Consider the following 20,798-nt stretch of genomic DNA (forward strand, 5'->3'; position numbering starts at 1 on the left):
TAAATCATACAAACTTGGGAGAACTAAAAACTTACAAATTCCTAGAAGAATCTCTGTAAATAGTTGCACAAAGCCCCTGAAGGTTGGGACACCATTCCCTCCACCCTGGAAGTAGTGCCACATTTTATCAAAGAGTTAAAAGTCAAGAAATAGGTTGGGAAAATGAGCAAACGGAAAAAAAAATGCAGACTCTAAAAAGTTTCTGTGATGACAAGGAAGATCAAAATACACCTTTAGAAGAAGATAACAAAGTCAAAGCTCCTACATCCAAAGCTTCCAAAAAAAATATGGATTGGTTTCAGACCATAGAAGTAATAGTGATAAAGGGGGAAAAAAGAAAGAAAAATTAGTGTGATACAAGAAAATCATGGAAAAAAGTCAACAGCTTGGTAAAGGAGACACACAAAAAATGAAGAAAATAACACCTAAAAAACAAACTAGGCCAAATGGTAAAAGAGGTACAAAAAGGCAATGAGGAGAAGAATGCCTTGAAAAGCCCAACTGGCCAAATGGAAAAGGAGGTTCAAAAGCTCTCTGAAGAAAATAACTCCTTAAAAATTAGGATTGAGCAAATGGAAGCTAATGACTTCATGAGGAATTACGAAACAAAGGAAAACCAAAAGAATGAAAACAAAAATAAAAGGCAATGTAAGATATCTCTTTGTAAAAACAACTCAATTGTAAAAATGAATAATTAAAAAAAATTTGAACTACCTGAAAGATATGATCAAAAAAGAGCCTAGACATGATCTTCCAAGAAATTGTCAGGAAAATTACCCTCATATTTTATAACAGGAAGGTAAAATAAAAATTGAAAGAATCCATCAATCACCTCCTGAAAGAGATCCTAAAATGAAAACTCACAGAAATATTATAGGCAAATTCTAAAGTTCCCAGGTGTTTAGTTAAGGAAATTTGGTTTCTATTCACCCCTAAAAAATGACATGCTCTCAAATAGAGATTAAAATGATTTTAATAGAATATAATAATTAAAGGAAGATTAAAAACAGATGAGTTTTATAAAGAAAATATCCAATACAACCTAGTATGATCACACATAAAGCAAATCCTACAAATATATATCTATATCTATACCTATATCTATCTATCTATCTATCTATCTATCTATCTATCTATCTATCTATCTATCTATCAAGCAAAGAAAACATCACCAAATTTGGGAAGAAATAACTCTCAATTTAGTGTCTGGGGAACCCCTATTCACAGCCTTTGATTGAGAGGGCCCCGGGAGACGTGTCCACCCCTCGGGTGAGACTTGACTACACTGAGGAAGGGCCAAGTTTAAAAAATCTGAGAACAAAAAAGCCTTACTGCCAAGAATATTGGAAATATTGGAATAAGGTAAATCCTTACATAAAATCCCAGGAGCGGGCCAACCCTGCAAGGACCCCAGAAGAATTGATGTTGATTCCCAGAAATGGCTAGTTCCGGGAATTCAGTTTAAGTGAAGCCTTGAGGGCCTGACCAGGGTCCATCAAGATTGTTTTCCTTCTCATTCTCAGGCTACTCCCAACATAAACTTACACTGTAGATGAGAGTTGAGTCACACTAAAGATAATTGGAGGTCATGAAATTCCAGTCACATAAGGGTGAACTAGAGGTCATTTCAACTCAGCCTATGCCTGGATAATCTTACACTAATTCATATATTAAATCATAAATGAATCTTAGACCAGGTCAAGGAGAAAATATTACAAGCAGCCAGAAAGAAATAATTCAAGTATTGTGGAGCCACAGTCAGGCTAACACAAGAATTAGTTGATTCTACATTAAAGGATCAGAGGGCTTGGAATATGGTATTCCAGAGGGCAAAGACACTGGGATTACCACCAAGAATCACCTACCCAGCAAAACTGTTTATAATCCTTTAGGGGAAAAAATGGGAATTCAATGAAAGAGAAGACTTTTAGGCATTCTTGATGAAAAGACCTGAACTGAATAGAAAATTTTACTTTCAAATGCAAGACTCTAGAGAAGCATCAAAAGGTAAACAGGAAAAAGAAACTGTAAGGGATTTTTAAAATGTTAAAATGTCATTTTGGAGAATGTTTCTGTTTTTTTGTTTTTTGTTTTTTTGTGGGGCAATGAGAGTTAAATGACTTGCCCAGGGTCAGTTAGGCTAGTAAATATCAAGTGTCTGAGGCTGTATTTGAACTCGGGTCCTCCTGAATCCAGGGCCAGTGCTTTATCCACTGTGCCAGATAGCTGCCCCCTGATATTTCTCATTCTATTAGTAGTTATACAGCCTATGCCTACCTTTTGCAAATATTTACACATAACATAAATACATGTGTGCAGATGTATGTACATATGTATAATATATGTCAAATATGTATATATGTATATGTACTAAAAACTTCTATATATGTCTCTCTCTATATAATATATAGACATATACAGAAGATTTTAGTCCTTATCAAGTATAGCATATACCAATGATTTTCTTTAAGAATGTATTCATGGGGCAGCTAAGTGTCACAGTGGATAGAGCACCAGCCCTGGAGTCAGGAGGACCTAAGTTGAAATCTGGCCTCTTACACTTAACACTTACTAGCTGTATGACCCTGGGCAAGTCACTTAATCCCAATTGCCTCACCACCACCCCCAAAAGAAAATGTATTCATAATATATAAGCATAATGCATTTCACTGGACATGGATATTACCTTTAGAGTACCAAGAACTAAATTAATATTTATGGACTTTCCCAAATTTGTGAGAGCTATAAGAGACCTGATTTAAAATCCTGACACTTCCTTTTACTAATCTTATGACCCTGGACAACTCAGATAATTAATCTGGGTCTCACTTTTTTCCCCCCACCACACCTTACTTTGTCACAATTCCTTTACTTATTTACAAAAGGTATGATACGATCCTTTAACCAACATTTCCTCTAGCTATACTTGTTTCTGTTTTCCTAAAATATGGTATTTAGGAACAAAATTGAAGACCAGGGGGAGATTATAACTGGACTAAATGATTCCTATACTGGGAACTATGCATCTCCATAATATCTCTAAAATCTTGTTGTCTCCATTCTGCTTTAATTATAAGCCAATGAGAGAAATTGAAAAAGAGACATGATTAAGGCAGTATGTGTAGAATTCAGAATGTGAATCTTTGATGATGAGGTTGATAAGGATATCCAATAGGAAGATGTGATCAATGGTACCAAAATATTTAGGGAGATAAAGACGAAGACTTGATTATTGGCACTTATTGATTAGGAAATGAATGGTTACCTTGAGACAAGAGTTTAAGGCAAGTGTATCTAGAATGTTCTGAATGTTTTAATATCTTTCTGCTCATTTATTAAAATGAATAATTAATAAAACAAATTAATATTCAGTTGTCTGGTATTAGCAGTGCAAAATTTTGTTTAAAATGTTGATTTTTATCCTACGCCATTAAACTATCCAAGAAGGAATTTTAGTTTCTGTAGTTTTGTATTTGACAAATATTTAAATTTACAATTAGCATTCTAAAAATGTTCATTTATGTGTTACTGAAATGATCTGAGTCTTTTGCACATAGAAAAATTAATGAACATATAAAGAATTAAAAAATATGTGATAGAAAATTAAATTGTGGGATAATATATCAAAATTTCATGAAAACAGCTTATGACATCCTAAGGAAAAAAACATCATATTCCTACAAACATACATTAACACAATTGAAAAAAGAGAGTTAGTGAACTGAATTTTTACCAAAAAAGTAGAAATCCAAAACATACAGAACAGTAATATAATCATAAAAGAAGATATATTTAAAATTATGGGATAAATAAATTTAAAATTAAAAAAAATTAAAGTATCAGTAAATTTTAAAAAGCTGATTATTTGACAAGATTAATATAACCAATAAACCTTCAAGTTAATCTGATGAAAGAACAGAGTAAATCAAATTAATAAAACAGCAAGTGTACAAGGAGAAAAAATAATAAGAACATTATATATAGTTATATGCTTACAAATCTGAAAACACAAAAAAGGAATACTTCCAAATATATAAAAATATCTAAATTGTAACAATGCCAGATAGAAAAAAATAATCAAATGAGTTTAAGAAAAATAATTTAAATTTAAAAAAAAAGAAAATATAATTTAAATAGCTGTAAAGGGGATAACCAGATGGAAGAACAAAAAAGGCTCCTGTCCTGATCCATACATAGGATAGTTCTATCAAACATTTAAAGGAAGGTTGTTACCCATAATTCAGAAACTTTTCTCCAAAATAGAGAAAGAAAGCAACCCAAAAGAAACCTTTGATGAGACAAACATGTTCTTACTGAATAAACCAGTTCTATGTGCATGCATGCACACATGTATGTAAGTACATATGTGTGTGCACACATATACATGTGTGTATGTGCATATATGTGTATACATATATTTTATGCTTATACATAAATATATATGTGTGTATGTATCTCTATCTCTATCTATCTACATATATAAATAAATAAAACAGGACAACTATAGGGCAAAATCATTAATATATGTTCACTCAAAAATTTTATGCAAAATCCTTTGAAATTTACTTCAGTAAGTCATGAAATAAATTATGTCTTATTACCAAATAAGATTCATAACAGGGATACAAAAATGTTTCAGCATTAGGAACATAATAAACATAATTTATTAAGGATTGAAACATAAAAACTATGTAATTATTTCAATGGATGCAGAACAAGGTTTTGACATAGCACAGCACTCATCTATGATAAAAATTACTACAAAGTATAGTCATAGAGAAACCCTTTTTAATATTATACAAATCGTCAAGCTAAAACTTAAAGTTAAGAATCATATACATTGGGGAAAACTAGAACCTTTTCCAATAAATATGGGAAGAAAACAAGGATTACACTCTCCCCATTATTATTGGGTAGAGTTTTATAAATCTTAGCAATAGCACCAGGATTAGATCAATAACTTAAAGTCATAAAGATAGTTAAAGAGGAAAAAGAGCTCTCCCTGTTTGCCAATAATATGATGCTATTGTTAGAAAATCCTAAGGAAGCACCAACAGTACTAATTTATACTATTAATAAATTAAAGAAAGTTGCATGCTACACTATAAACCCTAAAAGATTAAGAGTATTTATATATAATAACAAAACCCAAGAAGTTTCTTTTCTTGTCCTTAGTATATTGATTGTTTGTATAGATGTTATCTAAACTTTTCTAATTGACTCCCTTCTTTGGTTAAGAATATATCTTCCAGGGCAGCTAGGTGGTACAGTGGATAGAGCACCAGCCCTGGAGTCAGGAGGACCTGAGCTCAAGTCTGGCCTCAGACACTTAACACTTACTAGCTGTGTGATCCTGGGAAAGTCACTTAACCCCAATTGCCTCACCAAAAAAAAAAAAAAGAATATATCTTCCAACATTACAAAAGTAGTAATCATGAAAATAATGTTATTTGCTAAGAAAATAAGTGAGTGGTATTAGTGGAATAGATTAGGTACACAATATACAATATTAAGTAACCATAGTAATCTATCAATTGATAAGTCCAAAGATTCAAGCTTTGGGGGCAAGAACTCACTATTTGGCAAAAATTTAGATCAATATTATATATCAAGAAAATTTCAAAATGGGTACATGATTTAGACATGAAGATTAATATTGTAAGCAAATTAGGAAAGCATAAAAAATGTACCTGTTGGTCTATAAATATCTAAAGAATTTATGACAAGAGATACAGATGATCTTAGGAAGTAAAATGGATAATTTTGATTACATTAGATTAAAAAGGTTTAGTTAAAAGAAAACTAATGCAGCCAAGATTAAAAGGAAAGGAGAAAATTAGGTAATTTTTTATAGCAAGTTTCTGTGATGATGAACCCATTTCTCAAATATTTAGGGAACTGAGTTGAATTTATAAACAATACAGCTCATTTATCTATTGATAAATATTCATAGGCTATGAACAGGCAGTTTTTAGGAGAAAAATCAAAGTGGTCTATAGTAAAGAAAATGCTCTTGATCACTTTTGATTAGAGAAATTCAAGTTAAAACAACTCTGAGAAACTACCTCATACTCTTAGTTTTACTAACATAACTGAAAAGGAAAGTGACAAATGCAAAAAGGAATTTGGAAAACTTGGGACACTGATGTGCTTGTGGTGAAGGTGTGGACTGGTCCAACCATTTTGAAGAATGGTTGAATTTGGAATTTGGAACCATGCCCAAAGGACTCTAATAATTTGCATACTCTTTGACTTAGCAATACCAGTACAAGGTCTGTATTCCAAAGAGATTAAAGGAAAGGGGGAAAGACCTATTTGTACAAAAGTATCAACAGCAGCTCTTTTTGTGGTAGCTAAGACTAGGAAATTTAGGAGATACATTTAAAATAAGAAATGCCTGAAAACCTTGTGGTATATGATTTTGATGAAATACTATTGGGCTATGAGAAATGAGCAGGATGGTTTCAGAAAAATCTGGGAAGACTTATATGAACTGATGCACAGTGGTGTGAGCAGAACTAGATCACTGTACACAGTAATAGCAAAATTGCATTACAATCATGAATTACTTACCCAATTTGACCAATACAATAATGCAAGTCAATTCTGAAGGACTTATGATGAAAAATGCTAGCTACCTCCAGGGAGAGAACTAAATAAATCTAAGTGCAGAATCAAGCCTATTTTCCCCACTTTTTAATTTTTATTGCCTTTTCTTTTGCAACATAGCTAATATGGAAATGTTTTACAAAATGTCATATATGTGGTTAATATCACATCTCTTGGGGCAGCTAGGTGGCACAGTGGATAGAGCATCGGCCCTGGATTTAGGAGTACCTGAGTTCAAATATGGCCTCAAACACTTAACACTTACTAGCTGTGTGACCATGGGCAAGTCACTTAACCCCAATTGCCTCACTAAAAAAAAAAAAATCACATATCTTGCTTTCTTAATGGGTGTGGGAGAGGGAGATAATCTGAAACTAAAAATCATAATAAATATATATGCTCATATTTATATGTAAATATGTATATACACATATACAATACATACATATGTATATTTAGATATCTATATCAACATCAATATGTAGTTATAGATCTACACTAAAGTCATTCCCCAAATGACAAGTGGTGAAAGACATTAACTAACAGTTATGAAAAGGAATGCAAAACTTTCATAACCACATCAAAGAATGATCCAAATAACTAATTATAAAAAGGTGACAAAAATGTCAATAGTAAATTTGGCGGGGGGGGGGGAGTTGTGGAACGATAGACACACTAATATCTTTTTGGTAGAGCTGTGAAATGGTGTGTTTTGAAAAGCTATTTGAAATTATATAAACAGATTAATATGACCATTACCATAGTCAGCATTGCTGGATTTATACCCCAAGATAAGAAAAAATGATAAGAAAAAATGTTCCCCCATCCAGCAAAATATTTAAAGCAACATTTGTTTTAATAACAAAATTTTGGAAACAAAGTAGAAGCCCATCAATTGGGAGAATGGCTAGAAATGTTGTATTTAATAAATACAGAAAAACATGGAAAGATCTAAATGAGTTGAGATAAAGTAATTAGGGTCAAGGAAACAACATTACATGGTAACTACAGCGATGTAAATGGAAAGAACAATTACACAGCAAAAAATCATGAGTGGGGGGCAGCTATGTGGCCCAATGGATAAAACACTGGCCCTTGATTCAGGAGGACCTGAGTTCAAATCCATCCTCAGACACTTGACACTTACTAGCTGTGTGACCCTGGGCAAGTCACTTAGCCCTCATTGCCCACCCCCCCCCAAAAAAAAATCATGAGTGAATGTAAAACAAAACAAAACAAATTATAGAGGTAAAACAGGTAGATCTGTTTTACCTCTATAATTTGTTTTGTCACATAGATGTGAAGAGATATGAAAGGACCCTTCCAACACACCTTTGTGGAATCAGGAGATAGAGAGTTGTTACACATTGCTCCTGTTTTGGGGTTTTCAATGTATCTATCAGTTTTATTTATATTTTCCTTCTAAAAATGCAATTTGTTATATGGGATAGGGACAGGGAGAGAAACTGGAGATCAAGTCCCTGTATCACAAAGACCATACATAATGAATAACATGGCCATTTAACTAAGTCAGTTGAAGACTGAGAAGGTAGCAAGATTTCCCACTAGGAATGAGATGAGAGAGAGAGAGAGAGAGAGAGAGAGAGAGAGAGAGAGAGAGAGAGAGAGAGAGAGAGAGAGAGAGAGAGAGAATCTTCAAAGTCTATCATTCTCTCACACAAGGGGAAATCTTGCAAGTTTCTTCTAGTAAGCTTGGTATAGGACTGTGGTTGAAATACCAGTTTGTCTCTATGCTGGTTTCTTCCCAGCCTTTTTCCTTTAGGGAATTCAGCCATGTGAGTTTAATATCAAAGGTGGAAGTCAAAAGGCAAGAAAAAAGCTGAAAGTCTCTCTTCTTCCAAGCTCTGGACAACAATTCCCCTTGTACAGGCTTGGGGTATTAAATAATCAGTGTACACCAATAGGGAGAGTCTTATGCAAATGGGCTTGATGCCCTGGTAACATTAGAAAAATGTGAAATAGGAACAGAGGTTTTTTTTTTCTTTTCCTTAGTTATGTTTAGTATCAGACACTTTATTTACATCACTGGGTGTCATCTGGATATAACTGTTTGTCACTTAAACATCTCAGTACTCCAGAGACAAAGGCAAGTCTGTTGACAGCTACATGGGCTATTATCAGAGCACATATGGATATAGATTTGTCAGAAAGTGAGGGAAACTGACCAAGCTGAATAGGAATCAGTTCTATATCATAAAGTACTTCCATTCTAGTGCATTTATAGTAGTCAGAGATGATAAAAAGCAAGGGTTATCACATAAACAACAGGTCTAATTGGACAAAAGGTTAAGTCAAAAAAGCATAGCATGCAGGTACCTTAACTCAGATATATAGGGTCAAGAGTTTATTGGATTGGGTCAGCTAGGTGTCACAGTGGATAAAGCACTGGCCCTGGATTCAAGAGGACCTGAGTTCAAATCCGGGCTCAGAAACGATATTTACTAGCTGTGTGACCTTGGGCAAGTCACTTAACCCTCATTGCCCCGCAAAAAACCAAACAAAAACCAACAAAAAAAACCCAACAACCTGTTTATTGGATTAGAGAGTCTCCAAGAGTGGCACTAGCAGGAAGAACTAACTGAAATTATAAAATAATATTTGCTTTTGGTCATATTTTACACATCCTACTGAATGTGAATAGTCCTTAATCCACAGATAAATTATAGACAGAAGGCAGTGAAAACCCCAGTAATGTCAGAAATAAAAATTCTAGGATCATAAAATATGAAAATGTAATATTTTGATATGAAAACATTACTATGTAAATGGCAACATTATAATTATTATAATTCACTATTAACTTCAATAAAGCTAAGAAAGTTAAGTATGGATGAATAAATGATAAATACTGAAAAAGATAAAGAAGGTCATTGAATGCGTGTGCTAATTGTTCTTACTTATTTTGAACATCATCTGCCTGCACAAAGACAGTTAGCAGTATGATATTGATATGGTGGGAAAATGGGTACGGGTTGGTGGGAGGGGTTCTTAGGAATTCCTCTTTAAAGAATTACACCCTCTTGCACACAAAACGTAGTTAGAATAAGGTGATAGTTTATTTAGGAGCAAGGGAAGGGAGAGGTGGGGGGAGGGAAACCATGAAAGAAATCCTTGGACTTTTCATGGTGAGATTTGGCATAAAGCACATGGCTCAGAGGTACCAAATCTCCTCGAACAGGAGACTGGAAGGTACTTTTATAGAGGCCTGATGGGGGTGGACCATCTGCCTGTGGAAAGTTCCTTTAGTGAAGGTGGACCATCCCCCACCGGTGGTAGCTGGGGGAATTGGGTGAGCAGTGGAGGACCATCCCCCACTGGTTGTGACTAAAGGAATTGGGTGAGGGGTGGCTATGGATCCCTCCTCAGAACACAAAGGCCGAAGCCACACCCAAATTTATCTCCCCAGGATAAGGGAGACCGGAATGAAGGGTAGGAATCCCAAGTTAGCTCAGTCAGATTTGGTTCCTCTAGGCGTTATCTGTCCTCTGGTTTAGTTTCTCAAGGAGAAGATTCCTCGGTGTGCCCCAGAGAAATTCTGGGGTGCTCTGCGCCCCATGACAATATCCTCATGTGATTACATGGTATGAGCTGGAAGCCAATCTAGGATCCTTAAGGAATACAAATAAAATTCAATAAATTCAGTCTAATGTATTTATTTTTCTGAACTCCATGTTAAAACATTCAATATGTATGCTATGTAAGACTAAGTATCTTTTTGATTGTATACATATACATATATGTGAATGTCTTCCTAGACCATATACCTTGTACTTAGGATGAGAAGGCTGATTTGGTAATATAAAAACAACTCTAAAACTTGCATTTCCTGAGACCCAGAATGAGAAATTTTATAGCCTGTTTTATATTGTTTTAATGTAATGCAGTTTTCAATAATATACTTGTCAAAAATAGTTTCTCATATGCGAATGTATTAGTCACTCAATGTTAGTATCAATGTGTGAGTATTCACATGAGAATGGAGGTGTGAAAATGACTGAAAACTTTTAATTAGAATAAGACTCAGTAAAGGCTTCTGTAGGGAAAAGTTGTAAAAGGAAAATTTATCTTTTTATTGTTTTTATCTCTGTTGTTTTCTCTTCCTCTCTAGAGTCATTTGGTACATCTTGTACTTTGTTTACACTTTTTCCTTATGACTTCATTAGGTTTAGTCATATTAAAATATGTTCTGAACTACATCTATCCCCTAAATCTTTAAACTTATGCCTTTGAAGGCCTATAGATTAAAACAGGAATCTTGTTGTTCAGTTGTTGTTGTTTTTTTTAATTTCCAAGTCTTCATGACCCAATTTTGGATTTCCTTGGCAAAGATACTTGGAGTGGTTTGTTGTTTCCTTCTCCAGCATACTTTGCAGATGAGGAAACTCGGGCAAGCAGTATTGAGTGACTTGCCCAGCATCACACAATTAGCAGCTGAAGACAGATTTGAATTCAGGAAGATGAGTTTTCTTTACTTCAGGACTTGCACTCTATCCATTGAACTACCTTTTTATCAAATGTCTTAAATTCATAGTTTTTATTCTTTCTTTAAGAAGGATAATTTTTAAATAGTAGAAATGGTTAAAGATGATGTAAATATGAAACCAAAGGCATATGTGAATATGGGTACAGATGTGAACATTGATAGAGATACACATATATAGTCCAATAGGTCATTTGATTGCTAGGTGGGATTCCTGATAGAAATTTCATATAAGAATACTTGCCTATTAAAAAAAAAAACATTTATTCAAATTTATTTATTAACCAGGAAACATTTATTAAGCACATCTTTGTGATCCATGCATAATTCTAGGTGTTAATGGTATGTGACAAAATTGAAGGAGTGCCTACCTTACCCACGTTTATACTCTACTGTGTGTTAATCATAGAAAATGAAAATGTACTTGAATTGGTGAATACTAAATATATATGAAATATAAGGTTGTTTGGGAGAGGAGAGCTTTAAGGACTTGAGTGATGAGAAACAGCTTCTTTTAGTAAGTGGGGCATGAGATGAGTCTTGAAATATGATATTAACTCAAAGAGGTGGAATTAAAAAGTGTTCATTGCAGGCAGAAGGTATAGTCTATTCCAGGGAGTGGAGACTAGAAGGACAGAGGATTTTAACATTTAGCTGGATAGAGTACCACTGGAATCAGGAACTTCTGAGTTCAAATTTGAACTCACTAAGATGTGTAATCCTAGAAAAGTCACTTAACCTCTGTCTGCCTCAGTTTCCTCATTCATAAAATGAGGATAATAATAGCATCTACTTCCCAGGGGTGTTGTAAGGATAAAGTAAGATGATATATGTAAGGTCCTTTGCAAAGCTTAAAGTTATGTAAATACTCGCCATTATCTATTTGTTTCGTAAATAGAATGTATGATAGGGTGCAATTGTGATAAGCCTGGAAATGTAGGGTGGAGCCAGATTTGGAAACCCTGTAAATGCTAAACAACGGGATTTTTAATTTAATCCTAGAAGGACTAGGAAACCACTGGATCTTTTTGAGTAGGAGAATAATGTGATCAGATCTGTGGTTCAGGAATACGAATGTGGCAGCTGTGTTGGGGATAGACCAGAATGGGAAGAGGTTGAATTCAGGGAACCAAACTGGGAAGCTGTGCAATAGGCTTGGCAAGAGGTGATGAGCTACTGACCTAGGTGTCCATGTGAGTAGAGAAAAGGGAGGACAGATGCAAAAGATATTGTGGAGACAGAATAAATTAAACCTGGCAAATGACTATATGTACAAGTGGATGGATAAAAAAGAGTGAAGAATGAAGGAAAAATCCAATGTTTTCAAATTTATTGATGATTCTTCTTTCTTTCATATACTTATGGGTATATATGCATATATATATGCATCATCTATTTATATATCTGTCATATATCTATCCTCTGTCTACCTATCTATCTTCTAATCTGTCATTTTTGAAATTGCTAAATACATAGATATTATAGATATCCCAGGAAAGTAAACATAGGTCATTGGATTTAAGACAAAAAGGGACCTTACTGACCTGTAACTTTCAAGACATCCTTTATGGGGTAGGTTTAGTTTAATTGATCATTTTCTGCACCTGCAATTTTGCTGTATAGAGATGTCTTCTGCTGTTCAGACTGACAATGGGTTTCTTGCTTCCAACTTAAGAGAGAGGTATTTCTGTCCTTGATTCCCAAAATTATGAGGAGTACAAGGTAGAACTTGAATTTCAGTCTCCCTGAATCCAAGGTCAAACCTCTATCCTCCATGTGACACAACTTTTTGAAAATGTTATCTTATTTTATTCAAGTAAATATTTAAAAACACACCTTTTTCCCACTTACATTTGACATTGTGACAAATTATCCATTAATCAATAGGCTAAGTTATTATAGTCACATAAACCTATCATATATCAGTTAGCTCTGTAGGACACTTTATGCACTAGGACTGAGTATCCTAAAATTAGATTCTTTTATGTACTTTTAAAATTTACATTATATGATGTTATTCCCTAATTCAATTTCTTATATTTTTTGGTATCTCATAGCTAGGTATTATGAAATCTGATATTTCAGTCAAAGGGAATTTTTATCTGTTAGTTGGCCACACTATGAGAATTCAAATTGCCTGTGCTCATGCATACAATCTGAATGTAAAGTGCTGCATTGGTATTCACTGCCAACCTTCTCAATCGACAATATGCCAATATGTCCTAAGCCAAATCACTTATGATTCTTTTACTTTCATATTATTCAATTACATAAGATACTATGCATTCCCTTAATAATATATATTTCAAATTTTAGTAAATTTTCAAAAGTAGCCATTAATACCAGTACTCACATATAAATGTAAACAATAGACTGCATCACATATACAATTATTAAATTTTTTGGAGTTTCCAATGAACTAATAAATGGAAATTAAAAAGGAAACAACTTTTAAAAGACTTATTACATATTTATTTTCTGGCTTCTTTCAGAATCACAGAATCTCAGAGTTTTAAAGTAATTAAGAGGTGATTTCAGTCCACCCCATATCTCAATAACAGTCCTCTCTACAGTACTTCTTACCAATGTTAACCTGCATTTTTTCTTAAACCTCTAGAGAGGAAGAATGAATCACCATCTTTAAAAAAATCCACTTTTGGCCAGTTCTTTTTTCCAAATTTTTTCTCAATTACATGTAAAGATTTTTTTCTTTTAGTTTCAACATTTTCTCCAATCCTCCTTTCCTTCCCCCCTCACAAGGGCAACAACTAATTTGATATAGGTTATACATCACAATGATGGAAAACATATTTCCACATTAGTTATATTGTAAGAGACAAGTCAGAACAAAAGAAAAATGCAATAAAGAATAAATAAAAACAATAACAAAAAAGCAACAACAAAAATGGAAATGGTATACTTCAATCTGCATTCAAACCCCATAGTTATTTTTTCTGAATGAGGAGAGCATTTACCACCATAAGTCTCTTGGCATTGTCTTGGATCATTGTATTGTTGAAAAGAGTTAACTGTATCACAGTTAATCATCATACAATATCATTGATACTGTGTAAAATTTCTCTTGGATCTGCTGACTTCACTCAGCATCAATTCATGTAAGTCCAAGTATTTCTGAAATGTATCTGCTTATCATTTCCTACAGCATAATAGTGTTACAAGACCTTCATATGCCAAAACTTGTTTAGCCATTCCCCCAATTAATGGGTATCCCCATCATTTCTAATTATTTGCTACCACAAAAAGAGCAACTATAAATATATATATATATATATATATATATATATATATATTGTACATGTGGGTCCTTTTCCCTTTTTTATGATCTCTTTGGGATATAGACTTGGTAGTGGTATTGCTGGATCAAAGGGTATTCAAATTTTTAAAGCCTTTAAGGCATGGTTCCAAATTACTCTCCAGAATGGTTGGATTGGTTCATAGCTCCATGAACAGTGCATTAGTGTGCCAATTTTCCCACTTCTCCAACATTTATTATTTTCATTTTTTGTCACATTAGCTAATTGAATAGGTGTGAGGTGATACCTCAGAATAGTTATAATTTGCATTTCTCTAAACAGTAGTGATTGAGAACATGTTTTCATATGGCTGTCGATAGTTTTAATTTCATCATCTGAAAACTGCCTGTTCATATCCTTTGACCATTTCTCAATTGGGGACTGACTTGTATTCTTATATATTTGATTCAGTTTTCTATATATTTAAGATATGAGGCCTTTATCAGAAACAGTCAAAAAAATTGTCTACCAGCTTTCTGCTTTCCTTCTAATATTGTTTGCATTGGTTTTGTTTGTGCAAGAACTTTTTTTTTTAATTTAATGCAGCCAAAAAAGATCTATGCTACATTTTGTAATGTTCTCTATCTCGTCTTTGGTCGTAAATTCTTCTCATCTCCATAGATCTGACAAATTAACTATTAATTCCTTTTCTAATTTGCCTACAGTGTCACCCTTTATGTCTAGATCTTGTATTTATTTTGACTTTACTTTGGGGTATGGTGTAAGATGTTGTTCTATGGGAGCAGACAGAAGTAGGGCTGAGAAGCAGCAGCTGGAGCCGGAGCCGGAACAGGGCGGGCACCGTGGCTGGTATCACCACCATCCAGTTGCCGAAGCGCAAGATTCAGGCTCTGCAGCAGCAGGCCAATGACTCTGAGGAGAGTGCCCAGCGTCTCCAGAGGGAGGGAGAGGGGGAGAAGTGGCCCGGGAACAGGCTGATGCTTAAGTGGCTTCTTTGAACTGTCGGACCCAGCTAGTTGATGAGGAGATGGACCATGCTCAGGAGCACCTGGAGACAGCTCTGCAGAAGCTAGAAGAGGCAGAGACGGCAGCTGATGAGAGTGAGAGGTATGAAGTTCATTGAAAATTTGGCCTCGAAGGATAAAGAGAAAATGGAGCTGCAAGAAATCCAGCTGAAAGAGATCGAGCACATTGCAAAGGAAGCAGACAGGAAGTATGAGGAGGTGGCTCTAAAGTTGTTGATCATTGAGGGATCTTGGAACACACAGAGGAGCGGGCCAAGAGGGCTGAGTCCCCTTGCTAAGAGATGGATGCTCATATCAGACTGATGGACCAGAACTTGAACTGTCTGAATATTGCTGAAGAAAAGTATTCACAGAAAGAAGACAAATATGAGGAAGAGATAAAGATTCTTACAGATAAACTCAAAGAGGCAGAGACCCGTGCTGAGTTTGCTTGAGAAATCGGTAGCCAAACTAGGAAATGTGATTCATGATTTGGAAGATAAACTGAAATGCACCAAAAAGGGGCATCTCTGCACACAAAGGATGCTGGACCAGACTCTGCTTGACCTGAATGAGATGTAGAAATCCTTTTACCCCCCCCCCTGCCCCACCCTGTCGTTGCTCCTTCCACTGACTGACTTCACTGGAGGCCAGCCTGCCTGAAGCTGACCTTTAAACTGAGGGCTGATCTTCAACCTGAAGGCTGCCTTCTTCTCTGGGCCCTTCCTTTCTGTCTCCCCACTCTACCCCTACTCCCCAACTACCCATGTCATTTTCACCAAACTGTCTCTACAGCTCTCTCGTAGAGATCCCAGATGGGCGAAGGGTTGAGCACTTTGGGGAACAACATTTAAGGGAACATGAGCACAATGTAATGGTGTTTTTAAAAGAAAAAAATGTTGTTCTATGCCTAACTTCTGTCATACTATTTTTCAGTTCTCCCAGCAGTTTTTGTCAAATAGTCAGTTCTTATCCTAGAAGCTGGAGTCTTTGGCTTTATCAAACCAGAGATTGCTATATTCATTTATTACTCTGTTTTGTGTGACTAACCTATTCCACTGTTCCACCACTCTATTTCTTATCCAGAACCAAATAGTTTTGATGATTGCTGCTTTCTAATGTAGTTTTAGATCTAGTACAGCTAGGCCACCTTCCTTTGCATCTTCCATATGAATTTTTAAATTTATTTTTCTATTTCTATGAGATAATTTTTCAGTAGTGTGATTGGCATGGCACTAAGTAAATTAATTTAGGTAGAATGTTCATTTTTATTATATTAGCATGTCCTACCTATGAGTAATTTTTATTTTTTCATTTGTTCAGATTTGATTTTATTTGTGTGAAAAGTGTTTTGATATTGTGCTCATATAGTTCCGGGGATTGCCTTGGCAGATAGACCCCCAAGTGTTTTATATTGTCTGTAGTTATTTTAAATGAAATTTCTCTTTCCATATCTTACTACTGGACTTTGTTGGTCATATATAGAAGCATTGATGATGTATGTGGGTTTTATATCCTGCTAAAGTTGTTAATTATTTCAAGTAGTTTTTTAGTTGATTCTTTAGGAATCTCTAAGTGTGCCATCATATTATCTGTGAAAAAGTGATAGTTTTGTTTCTTCCTTTCCTATTCTAATTCCTTCAACTTCTTTTTCTACTCTTATTGCTAAGGCTAACATTTCTCATTACAATATTGAATAATAGTGGTGATCATGGGCATCCTTGTTTCACCCCTGGTCTTATTGGGAATGCCTCTAACTTATCCCCATTGCATATAATGCTTCCTGATGGTTTAAGATAGATAATGTTTATCGTCTTAAGGAAAGCCCCATTTATTCCCATGTTCTCTAGTCTTTTCAAAAGGAATGGGTGCAGTATTTTGTCAAAAGCTTTCTCAGTGTCTACTGAGATAATCATATGCTTTTGCTTAGTTTTGTTACTGATGTGCTCAATTATGTTGATAGTTTTCCTAATGTTGAACCAGCCTTGTATTCCTGGTATAAATCCCACCTGGGAAGTGAGCAGAACCAAGGCAACATTGTGCACAAATACAGCAATATTATTTGATGAGGAACTATGAATGACTTTACTATTCTCAACAATACAGTGATACAAGACAGTCCCAAAGGACTATTTATGAAACAAACTATCCACCTCCAAAAAAAAGAACTGATATTGATGGGAAAAGACTGAAGTATGCTATTTTGCACTTTCATTTTTTTCTTTTAATCAAATTTTCTTGTACAAAATGACAAATGTGGTAATAATGCTTTACATAAGAATACATGTATAACCCATATCTGATTGCTTGCTGCCTTAGGGAGGGGGGGAGAGGGAAATAGGGATAAAAATTGGAACCCAAAACTATAAATAAAAATGTTTATTACCAAAAAAAGTAATTCTACCTGCTGATAGTGTATTATCCTCATGATAAATTGCTGTAATCCCTTTGCTAAAATTCTAGTTCAAATTTTTGCATCAACATTCATTAGGGCAATTGCTCTATAATTTTGTTTCTCTGTTTTTGTTCCTCTTGTTTAGGTATCAGCACCATAAAAGGGATTTGGTAAGATTCCTTGTTCACCTATTTTTTTCAAATAGTTTGTATAGTATTGGAATTAATTATTGTTAAATGTTTGGTAGAATTCACTTGTAAACCCATCTGGCTCTGGAGATTTTTTCTTAGGAAGTTCAATGATAGCTTCTTCAATTTCTTTTCCTAAAATGGACTTATTTAAGTATTTTATTTCCTCATGTTAATCTGGGCAATTTATATTTTTGTAAATATTCATCCATTTCCTTTATATTGTTGAATTTATTTTCATACAATTGGGTAAAATAGCTCACAATTATTGTTTTAATTTCCTCTTCATTGGTGGTGAGTTCACCCTTTTCATTTTTGATGATGGTAATTTGGTTTTCTTCTTTCTATTTTTAAATCAGATTAACCAAAAGTTTTCTATTTTTTTTTATAGAACCAGCTCTTAGTTTTATTTATTAATTCTATAGTTTTCTTCCTTTCAGTTTTATTAATCTCTCCTTTAATTTTCAGAATTTCCAATTTGATATTTAATTAGGGATTTTTAATTTGTTATTTCTCTTGCTTTTTAGTTTCATGCCCAATTCATTGACCTCCTCTTTCTTTATTTTATTCATATAGGCATTTAGAAATAGAAAAATTACCCCCAAAACTGTTTTGGCTGCATCCCATAAGTTTTCGTATGTGGTCTCATTGTTGTCATTCTCTTGGATGAAGTTATTTATTGTTTCTATGATTTGTTGTTTGATCCACTCATTCTTTAGGATGAGATTATTTAGTTTCCAACTAATTTTTTTCTATATTTCAATGGCCCAATATTACACATAATTTTTATTGCATCATGATCTATAAAGGATGTATATACTATTTCTGTCTTTCTGCATTTGACCATGAGGTTTTTATGCTTTAATACATGTTTTATGTCCTAATTCAATTTTTGTGTAGGTGCCATTTACCACTAAGAAAAAGGTATATTCTTTCTATCCTCATTTAATTTTCTCCAGAGGTCTATTATATTCAATTTTTCTAAAATTCCACTAACCTCCTTAACTTCTTTCTTATTAATTTTGTGGTTAAATTTATCTAGTTCTGAGAGGCAGAGGTTGAGTTCCCCCAATAATATAGTTTTGCTATCTATTTCTTCCTATAACTCACTTAACTTTGTCTCCAAGAATTTGGATGCTGTACCAATTGGTGCATATGTGTTTAGTATTGATATTATTTCATTGTCTATAGTACCTTCTAGCAAGATGTAGTTTCCTTCCTTATCTTGTTTAATTAGGTCAATTTTTGCTTTTGCTTTGTCTGTAAAAAAAGAAGGGGTAGAATTCCTTACTTCATCTGAAATGTAATATATTCTGCTCTACCCTTTTATCTTTACTCTGTGTGTCTCTCTGCTTCAAATGCATTTCTTATAAACAATGTATTGTAGGATTCTGTTTTTTAATCCACTCTGCTATCTGCTTGATTTTTATGGGAGATTTCATCCCATTCACATTCATACTTGATAGTTCTGTAATTTAGCTACAATATTCCTTAGAGTTTTCCTCTTGAGGTCTCTTTCAGGAGGTGATCAGTGGAATCTTTCAGTGACTACTTTTTTCTCTGTTGTAAGACGTTGGGGCAGTTCTCCTTGATAATGTCCTGGAATATGCTGTCTAGGCTCTTTTTTTGGATCATGGTCCTGAAGTAGTCCAATTATTCTTATATTGTCCCTCCTGCATCTATTTTCTATTTCTGTTGCTTTTCTGAAGAGGTATTTTATGTTTTCTTCTATTTTTATATTCTTTTTATTCTGCTTTATTTCTTCCTGTTGTCTCATTGAGCCATTAGTTTCTATCTGCCCAGTTATGATTCTTAGGGAATTATTTCCCCAGTCAGCTTTTTCACCTCCTTTTCCAATTTTCCAATAGAATTTTTAAATCATTATTTTCGTTTCTGAAGCTGTTGACTTTTCTTGTATAACTCTCGTTTCTTTTCCCAATTTTTCTTTTCCCTCTCTTATTTCATTTATAAAATTGTTGTTGAGCTCTTCCAGAAGGGCTTTTTGGTCTTGAGGCCAATTCTTCTGCCACTTTAAGATTTCACATGTTGGAGTTTTATTATTGTTTTCTCCCTCTGAGTTTATGTTTTGGTCCTCCCTGTCATCATAGTAATTGTCAATGATGAGGGTTCTTTTTTGTTTCTTATTCATATTTTTATCTTTATTTTAGCATCTTTTGTGCCTTTTAAGGTTGAATTCTGCTCCTGTGGTACAATATCCTCCGTCCCAAGCTTTTTTTTGCTGGGGCCCAGGGGTGAGTCAACAGCTTTCTACTCTGAGGTATCAGTAGCTTGTGACTTCTTTTTTTCTTTTTTTTTTTTTTGAGTGGCAATGGGGATTAAGTGACTTGCCCAGGGTCACACAGCTAGTGTCAAGTGTCTGAGGCTGGATTTGAACTCACGTCCTCCTGACTCCAGGGCTGGTGCTTTATCCACTGCACCACCTAGCTGCCCCCAAGCTTGTTTGCTCTTATTGCACAAGAGTGGTCCAGCATAGTTGGGCTTGTTGGGTAGCAGATACTCCAGTTTGCAGACTGCCTTCTGCTTTGGGGCTGGAGGTCTTGGAATTGGGCTACTGGGCTACTAGCTTGCTGACCTAGGACTATGGGTACTCAGCTGCTGATCTGTGCTATGACTAAGAGCCTCTTCCTGGCTTTCCCAGACACCATCTGTGCTGAGCCATGCTCCCCTTTTACCCAGATGAAACAGAGCTTTTCTGAAGTTCTTCTAGGTGTGAAAATTTATTTTGATTTGGGGACCCTACCTTTGGGCTGAGATTAGAAAGCCTTGGGCCCTCAAGGTTTCTCTGTGTGGGAGGGGCTGGTGCCT

At 34.7% G+C, this 20,798-nt stretch overlaps 1 pseudogene; it reads left to right on the forward strand.

The window, feature by feature from the left end:
- Positions 1–15,971, forward strand: part of LOC122731998 — a 33,340-nt pseudogene extending 17,369 nt beyond the window's left edge.
- Positions 15,972–20,798: the final 4,827 nt, after the last annotated feature.

Source organism: Dromiciops gliroides, chromosome 6, assembly GCF_019393635.1.
Source record: "Dromiciops gliroides isolate mDroGli1 chromosome 6, mDroGli1.pri, whole genome shotgun sequence".
NCBI classification, from domain to species: domain Eukaryota; kingdom Metazoa; phylum Chordata; class Mammalia; order Microbiotheria; family Microbiotheriidae; genus Dromiciops; species Dromiciops gliroides.